At 32.4% G+C, this 9,051-nt stretch overlaps 1 long non-coding RNA gene across 1 annotated transcript; it reads left to right on the top strand.

The window, feature by feature from the left end:
- The first annotated feature begins 3,134 nt into the window (after positions 1 to 3,134).
- Positions 3,135 to 5,391, top strand: LOC148876800 (uncharacterized). The gene is made up of 2 exons (XR_016107406.1): positions 3,135 to 3,547; positions 4,933 to 5,391. It is a non-coding gene; the product is annotated as an uncharacterized LOC148876800 (long non-coding RNA).
- The last annotated feature ends 3,660 nt before the right edge of the window (positions 5,392 to 9,051 follow it).

Genomic DNA, 9,051 nt, shown 5'->3' with positions numbered 1-9,051 from the left:
TGTCCCGACTCGACCGGGTTCTAAACATAGCTTCCCCTATTTTTGGCTTTATCTCCCTCCATCTGCTGATATTGGCCAATGGCAATGGGCATGTCGCATGTTTGAATTTGACTCGTTTCCCGATACGCGAAGTCGCGATTCGCGAACATCCAGAACCGGTCCAACCGAATGAACCGGACTACGCCGTACTACCAAACCAAACCAAGCTGACCCAACCATCAATCCCTGTGATTCGGGATCGTCAATCCCTAGTCAAAAGACTCGAACCATCCAAAGAAGTGGATGGACTCCATTTGTTTCAACCAAAAAAAAAAGACTGTCCATTTGTCATGCTTTAAAAAAACAGGGTTATTTTCTTTAGAAAATTCCTAATTAGTATCCAATACTTTGCGTCTAGTGTCACTTTGGTCCTCAAATTTTAAAGTGCAATAATTCAGTACCCAAACTTTCAAAATGTGTCAATCCAATACCTACCGTTAACCATCTGTTAAATTGCATTTGAAAAAGACACAAATGCCTTTCGAGTCTCATCTAATTTTCATTATCAACCATCCAAACGTTGACAAAAAATTAACAATCCTAAATCCTTACCTCTTTTATTCAAGAAAGTTGGGGTCTGAAGAAGGGATTTATGATTGTTAAAGAAAATTAGATGACACTTCGAAGGGCATTTGTGTCTTTTTCAAATGCCACTAAATGGTTGATTAACAGTAGGTACTAGATTGACATGTTTTAAAAGTTCGAGTACTAAATTGTTGCATTTTAAAGTTCAATGAGCAAAGTGGCACTAGGCCCAAAGTACAATGTACTAATCAAGATTTTTCTCTATTTTATTTGACAATGTTCAAATAACAAGAGAAAAAAATGACTCGGGCAACGTGAATGATGAGTCAACCCAATCCTAATTTTCCATTAAACAATAAAAAAAGATCTTTTTTCAATTTCCTAATGTAAAATTTGTTCTAATTATGGAAAAGGGCATACTGCTAAAGAAAATTAACAAAAATTATTATTATTATTATTACTAAAAAAATTGCATGATTTGGTCATATAATTGGCAAATCATGGATGGCATGATTTGGTCAAACTCGGTTAACTCAATCAAAATTAAATCGAGTCATGGCCAATTTTAGACCCTATTGCATAACCATAACCATGAACCAAATTGGCAAAGAATTTTTAGTCATTTTGCGATTGGCTCAAATTGAAATCTGATTTTCCAATATGTATTCTTTTTAACATTGAACTGTCTTTGGCCTATATCATGGTTTTATTATTTTTGTGAATAAATTACACCAACGGGAGAGAGAATACATGAATAAGCGATGTTTTCAACCCATTGTTGACTTGACCGGTCAAACCATTCGAACTGTCACCTAGCCAAGATTTTGAGTCCGGTTCAGTCAAGACCCGTCAAATGGTCAAAAAACATTGGCGTAGTCAAGAATTGTTCAACTCAACCAGTTTAACCGTTGACCCATTCGACCCGGTGACCAGGTCGCGGATTGTACACTTAATGAATGCAAAACATTTGGATGCCATAACTTTGCACTTCAATGTCTAATTGGGGTGTTTTTTTATTTTGGATAACTTTTCGAGATCTATGTGCCCTTGCTATTTTTGTGAAAAAAAAAACATTTTTTTGGCCTCAAATTGCAACTTTTAAAATATCACAAAAATAATGTTAAATATTAATAAATAAGATTTATCAAAAAAAAGTCCAAAAATCCAAAATTCGTAAAAGTATCATTGTTGTTTGAAACCAAAATTTTAGAAAATCACAACCTCCTTTAGGAATCATTAACAATGTCATGCCATCATAATCTACAACCTCCACAGCTTGCTGCTATGAGGTGGATAATCAAAATACCAATCAAAACCACTAGCATTGGACCATCCTATTGAGTGTGTATCTTATTTTTCAACTGTTGGTTAATGTTGTAATTCAATGGTGGGTGTAGTCTAAAAAAGGTGAAGTATAATTGGTTTATATGTGAAAAAAAAAAAAGTGAATGGTGGGTGTAATTCAATGGTGCATTCTACATATAAAAGGTATCCTTTATATTTGAAAAAAAATAGTAAATGTTTCTCTAAAAAAAGAGAGGTTAAGAAAAGAACAATCATTTCAGTGTAAGAACCGATTCCTTTCTATATATGGCATCTTCAAATTAATAGAGAAAAAGAAGAATAGGTGTACAAGAATCAAGTATGATCGGCTTGTGCTACAAACTACAATGTATTATGTATTTATGTACTATTTCTCATTATCTCTCATGTTAATAACAGTTTCATTTCTCCCATGGATGGACTCATGGATGGACTTAGGTGGTATAGTCTAATCATATAAATCTTTTATCTTCTTAGCATTGTTCGCTTTTCTTGTATTTGCTTGGATTTCTTTATTTTTATTATTATTACATTGTCTTGATTGCTTTTTTACTTCAAATAAGTTCATGATACATCACACATAAAAAATATTGTCCTAAAAGTCATCAAACTCAACATGCTCAAACGTGATTTTCAGACCATTTGTTTTTCGAATTATCACATCAACAAAAAAAAACACAAAAACATGTTCTTGAACTCTATTTTTGTTTTCAAAGAGAAAAAAATAAGTTGGTTTTATTTAAAAAAAAACATACTTTTAGAAGCAACAAAATAATGGTTTTTAAAACAAAAACACAACTTCTAGTATAGAAATTATATTATTATGGAATATGATGTTAAATAATCAGATAAAAACATGTTTTTGATTTAGTTTTGAAAACAAAACACACACGACCAAGAACATGTTTTTTTTTATGTTTTGTTTTAAAATACAATATATTTTCAAACTAGATGCTTTTGATTTGTTTTTTGAATCCAACAACAAGAAAAACAATTCGCGTCATAAAATGCCCCCTTAATACGTACATTTTCCTCTTACATAGAGTTCTAAATCAAAATCTCAAACCAAATATTTGTATAGTAAGAAATAATTAATCCTTGAATCATATCTAAAGTTATATATATATATATAAGCAAAAGGGGTGCTTTCCCCTTTTGCAAAATCGAAATATACTGTAGATTCACATACTTGCAAATTTTCATTGCATGTCAGGACACATATTCATATTTCTCTGTCTTTTTTCTTTACACGGCTTGACACTTGTCCATACATATTTGTCTCCCTTCCCTATAACCACTTTCCCTATCTTCCTTCTTCACACTCGCCCTGTCTATCTTCCACCTTTACTCATCTCTCTCTTGAACCACTTCCGCATGCGACTCTCCCTCTCTTCTCTACCTCTCTTCCTACTTCATTGTTTTCCTCTCTCTCTCTCTCTCTCTCTCTACCCTCTGTTGCTAATCAAGGTTTTAGTGTGGGTTCGTTTATTGATGATGTTTTCAAGGCCAAGGTGTGTGGAAGCCTCGATTTCAAAATTGTGGAAGTACTACGGAAAAAGGATTTTGGTCCACCCCCTCTTTCCAACAAATTATTTTCTCGATTTTCTTCATACAATACAAAATGCGCGCAAGGAGATCTCTGGATTTTGTTGCAGTTGTTGTAAGTATCATATTGTTTTGTGCTTTTCTTCCTTTCATCGTTTTTGTTTTGCGCATATATGACATTCATTGTTCATTTCTCTTTCTCTATGGGTTTCTAGGGGTTTCTATGTAATTGTCATAGGTTTAAATGTGCTACTCTCCTTTGTTTCTTCTGTCTATTTCCAATTTATTTCTCTTGTTTCTTTCTTCATTCTCATAGATTTCATTGCTTATCCTCGCATTCGTTCTTACTTTCTAAAATTGATTTCACGAATATTATTGGTGGTCAAGATTTGAGACTTTCGATCTCATAACAACATTTTGAAGATTAAATCTTCTCATGGTCTCGATCCTTGAAAGGAGTCTTACGGTGTGAGAGCTTGTGATTCAAGTATGATACTGTCGTCTTCTCATGATTTCTATGCAAGTGCTTCTACCCAAGGAGCTTAGCTGTTTGAGCACAAAAAGCTTTTGTTGTATAGATTCAAGATTCTACAAATTCGATTTGTCTTTTGAGAGTTGGTGACATGACGATTTGGGTTTTGTCTTGATTTTGTTTTAAACCAAGTGGGATGGTGAGAGTGAGGCCTTGGTTATGGTTGGGAGATATCGAGTAACTTTTTGTGGGAATCAAATTAGTGGTGTAGGTTGTGGATCATTTCTTCTTTATACTGTAACTGTATTTGGTTAATGATGAACACATATTCATATTTTTCTATCTTATTTCCTTGCATGACTCGACATTTGTCCATCTGTATCTGTCTCCCTCCCTTATAACCACTTTCCCTGTCTTCCTTCTTCTCATTCTCTCCATCTCTCTTCCACCTCTCTCTCTCTCTCCCCTCCTCCCTCTCTCTTGAACCACTTTCTCTTGCCACTCTCCCTTTCTTTTCTACCTCTCTTCTCGATTCATTGTTTTCCTCACTCTCTGCGCGCTCTCTCTCTCTCTCTCTTCCCTCCCTCTGTTGCTAATTAAGGTTTTAGTATGGGTTTGTTTATCAATGATATTTGCAGTGCCAAGGTGTGTGGAAGCACTATGAAAAAAAGGCTTTTGGTCCACCCCCTTCTTCCAACAAATTCTTTTCTTAAATTTTCTTTATACAATACAAAATGCACGCAAGGACATCTCTGGATCTTCGTTGCAGTTGTTGTAAGTATCATCCTGTTCTATGCTTTCCTTCCTTCCATCATTTTCGCTTCACGCATTTATGATGTTCGTCGTTCATTTCTCTTTCTTTGTGGATTTTTAGGGGTTTTTATGCAATTGTCGTAGCTTTAAACACACTTCTCTCCTTTGTTTATTCTGTCTATTTCTGATTAATCTCTCTGATTTCTTTCTTCATTCTCATAACTTTCATTACTAATCCTTGCATTTGTTCCTTCTTTCTAAAATTGATTTCACAGATACTATTGGTGGTTGGGATCTAAGACTTTCGATCACATAACAATATTTTGAAGATTGAATCTTCTCGTGGTTTCGATCCTTGAAAGGGGTCTTACGATGTGAGAGCTCGTGATTCAAGTACGCTACATTGTCTTTTTGCGATTTCTATGCTAGGGCTTCTACCCGAGGAGCTTAGCTAATTGAGGACGAAAAACTTTTGTTGTATAGATTTAGGATTCTACATGACAAAAAGCTGGTTGGTGACATGACGATTTGGGTTTGATCTTGATTTTGTTTTAAACCAGGTGGGATGTTGAGACTGAGACCTTGGTTGTCGCCATGTAATATTGTGTAACTTTTTGTGGGTAAATCAAATTAGTACTATAGGTTGTGGTTGGGGTAAATTTTCATTTTGTGGAAAAAATTTGCCGACATTAATTGTACCATTTCTTCTTTATATTGTGATTGTATTTGGTTTACAAGTGGTGTATATAATATTTTTTCATTTAATTAAACTGATAATTTTGACAACATGAGGATTTATCTTAATTAAAAAGTCATCGTTAATTAACTAGTGACAACTTACTCGATCATCTAAGGGCGTCATTGTGATCATTAATGTCTTTTTTTAGAAAGTTTATTCACAATTTATATCATGCATGAAAGGTTTGTTAGTTGATTTGTTCTAGTCAACAAACTAGAAGTTGACCAAATCGAGCAGTCACCATTGTAATTTGTAAACACTAATAATTCCAATGGCACAACAAGAAAATCCTGTGTACTTGTCCGTTATGGAAATCAAATTTGCTACTCACAAGGCACCCCTCACACTAACATAGAATGACTGAGCTCTTTGGAATGTTTCCAAGTAGGGGTGGATTCGAGTCGAGACAAGCCAAATAGTACGAGGTTCAAGCTCGACTCACTTGGAATTACAAGGCTCAAGCCCGATTTGTGAAAAAATTAAGAATTATAATATTTTTATTATATATATTATTTTTTATAACTTTATTATATATATATATATATATTCAAGCTTGACTCGCGAACCTCATGAGTCAAGTTGTATTAGACTCGAGCTCGGCTTGAAGCTCGGTTTCAACCGAACTGAGCCAAGTTTTTCACGAGCCGAGCTCAGCTCGTGGCCACCCCTATTTCCAAGTATTAGTTTTTATTGTATTCTCATTTTGGGTCTACTGTTTTCAAGCATTAGTTTTGTTCTAGGTATGGGTGTTTTTGAACTTTTGTCTATTTAGTTACAAGGGAGCTCTTGTGATATTATGATTTTCTTTTGTGTTTAGTAGTTGTTTTTTAAGAAGCTTATTATTACTTCATGCATTGTTGCCTATATTTATTCTTGGTTGTATTTCATTAGCAACCTTGTATCACATAGTGCTTCTTGAAGAAGCATGAGATCTTATAATTGGTTGTATTCCATTTTGCACATAATTGTTCTCAGCTCTATTTCTTAGTTTAGAAGTATTTTGTTATTTCTATATTTAGGAATGAGCTTTTATGAAAATTGGTTTAAAAGGAATGTTCATTATTTTTTCCATAAGCTTATTAATACTTGATGTATGTTGCCTATAATTGTGCATTATGAATATAAAGCAGATAGAATTTGTAGATCAGAGAAGAGAAATATGAAGGAATAGAAAATACATGGTATAGTGAGAGAATTTGTAGAGAAGAAGAGAGGATAAGGAGAGAGAAACTTGGAAGAGAGACAAAAGGGAAAAGGTGACGAGAGAGAGAGAGGGAGAGAGAGAGAGAGAGGATAGTAAATAGTGAGAGAATTTGTAGGGAAAGGCGGAAAAAAAAAAGAATATAACATCTTTGATATAATTGACCCAAATGGATGTGCATGACCCAACCTAACCCAACTCTTTGTATTTGACCTAATGGTTAATCAACTCAATTTCAACCTACATCCTAAAATATGGGTTTTAGTGGGTTTACATGTGTTAGTGTTGGTAAAAAATTGCGGTATCTAACTTGTTCAACCACTCATTTAGTGGCCATGTAGTTTAATTTTTTGTATTTAACCATTTTCTCATTTTAGCTAAATATGTCTTATTAGTTGAGATTTTTCCATATATTTTAAAAGTAAACTATAGTGGCCATTTGAACAACTTTTTTGGATAGGTTGAGTGAACTTAAATTAAATTTAGAAGATGAATAGCATGTTATTTTATGAATTATATGTTTAATAACTTTGTTTGCAAGATAGTTTTGTTCTATGATACATATAAAATTTGTATTTTTTCTCTTTTTTATGTAATATATATTAGTTGGTTCATTCCAATAAAGACTAGGATTTGAATCTGCTACCACAACTTTTATTATTCCTTTTCTTTATGTTTTTACTCTCTCAATTACTCGGTATTACTCGCCCGTGCTAAGCATGGGCGACTCTTACTAGTTAATAGTAAATTTCAATAATTTGATCATAGGATACATTACAAGTTATGTCCCCAAGGTTTGCTAATATCCAAATCTAAGAAAACAAATAATTTTGGGTTGATAAAACACACCTAAAGCATTTTGGTTGTGAGCTACTAGGAAACGAATAATTAAAATTTGTTTCAAAAATATGTTTTCCAAATTATGTTATAAGAACACAACTGGATACATATTCTAATCTATCTAACATTTGTTTGGCTTTCTTATTTATATTTTTATATTTGCTTTGTTTTATTTGTGCCTTGAATTTAGATATCAATTATTGTAATCCATACGAGATTCAAAGCGGTGTTTGTAAGAGGATGTAAAGGTACTTTCAATGTTATCCATCAAAAAGGCAACTTTAAAGCACATGACACAGTGATTAATAGTCCAAGCTAGCTAGAAATGAAACATACTTTCCCTTTTTTTTTTTTTTTACATTGCTTTGTTGGTTTCAAACATGGAACTGTCAATGGATCGAGTCCGAACTGAGCATATGCCAATTTTAGTTCAGTGGTTTACGTATTAATAACTGGGTTGGGACTGGTTCTTGTTGTTTTAAATTGATTATATAACTAATAATATATAAAGGTTTCTGTTGATTTTTTTTTGTAATTCTGTTATAATTATGTCTAAATGGGTAAATTTTATACACAATATATAAGATAATTTTGGTTTAAAACATTTGTTTTATCAACATGTAAATAACTTATTATTAATTCGATGTCATTATTATTAAGGTTATATTATCAAAAATAAAGTTCAAAGTTGTTATTATCATAGGTAATTATAAATGTCAAATATAATTGGGCCTATTGGGTCAGGCCCAATTATCTTATCTAATCCTTAGTTCATTCCTGGATCTATTTTATACAATTCATTAATAGCCGGTTCAAGACTGCTCCATCCTGTCTTACCCCTAACCATATAATTATCATATATGGATAGTAAGAGGTAACTTTGTCATATAAACATTTTATAAGCTTAACTTGCCATTTATGGGCAATTTTGTCATGCAAAATACTTAAATGTTTATGTGAACAATTTCTGTTAATATTCACTAATGGTGATCTAGGAATGTGAGTTTTAGACAACAAAACTTATTGACATGGGGCTTTATAGATAAAAATTTAAAAAAATGCAAAAAAAAAAAAAAAAAAATCCATGGTGAATTTAAGATAATATCCCTAAATAATAAACAACCCAAAGATATAAACCTCGAAAACTTTCTATGGTAGATAATACTTATAAGGATTCGCCTTTTTTAAGGCTTCAAAAAATAAAAAGACAATATTTATTTGCAACACATTATATTCATGCTATATTTCTGAAGAAAAACAAAGGTTTTATGATGATGTCAGTCTACATTTGATTCCTCACAAATCTATACTACTTTAAAAAGAACAAATGGCCTCAAGAATATTTCTGTAATTTTTTGAGGACAAAATCTACCATCTCTATATTTAAATTTATTGATAAGATGAGGATAAATAGGGTAATTGGTTATTGATATTAAATGAGTTGAAAAGAAGTAATTTTAAGATATTCAATGCATTCAATTTCCTCTCATTAAATCCAACACTTAATTTATTAACTTGCATTCATATTCATTGAATCATATATTTAATTTGTTTTTGTTTCTTCTCATCATTAAATTCTATTAATTAAATCCATACTTAACAAATTAATAATTT

The sequence above is a fragment of the Nelumbo lutea genome, chromosome 1, assembly GCF_056320005.1.
Source record: "Nelumbo lutea isolate HS-2025 chromosome 1, American lotus-T2T, whole genome shotgun sequence".
Lineage (NCBI taxonomy): Eukaryota > Viridiplantae > Streptophyta > Magnoliopsida > Proteales > Nelumbonaceae > Nelumbo > Nelumbo lutea.
The sequence above is the reverse complement of the archived record's forward strand: the minus strand, read 5'-3'. Positions and strand labels throughout refer to the sequence as shown.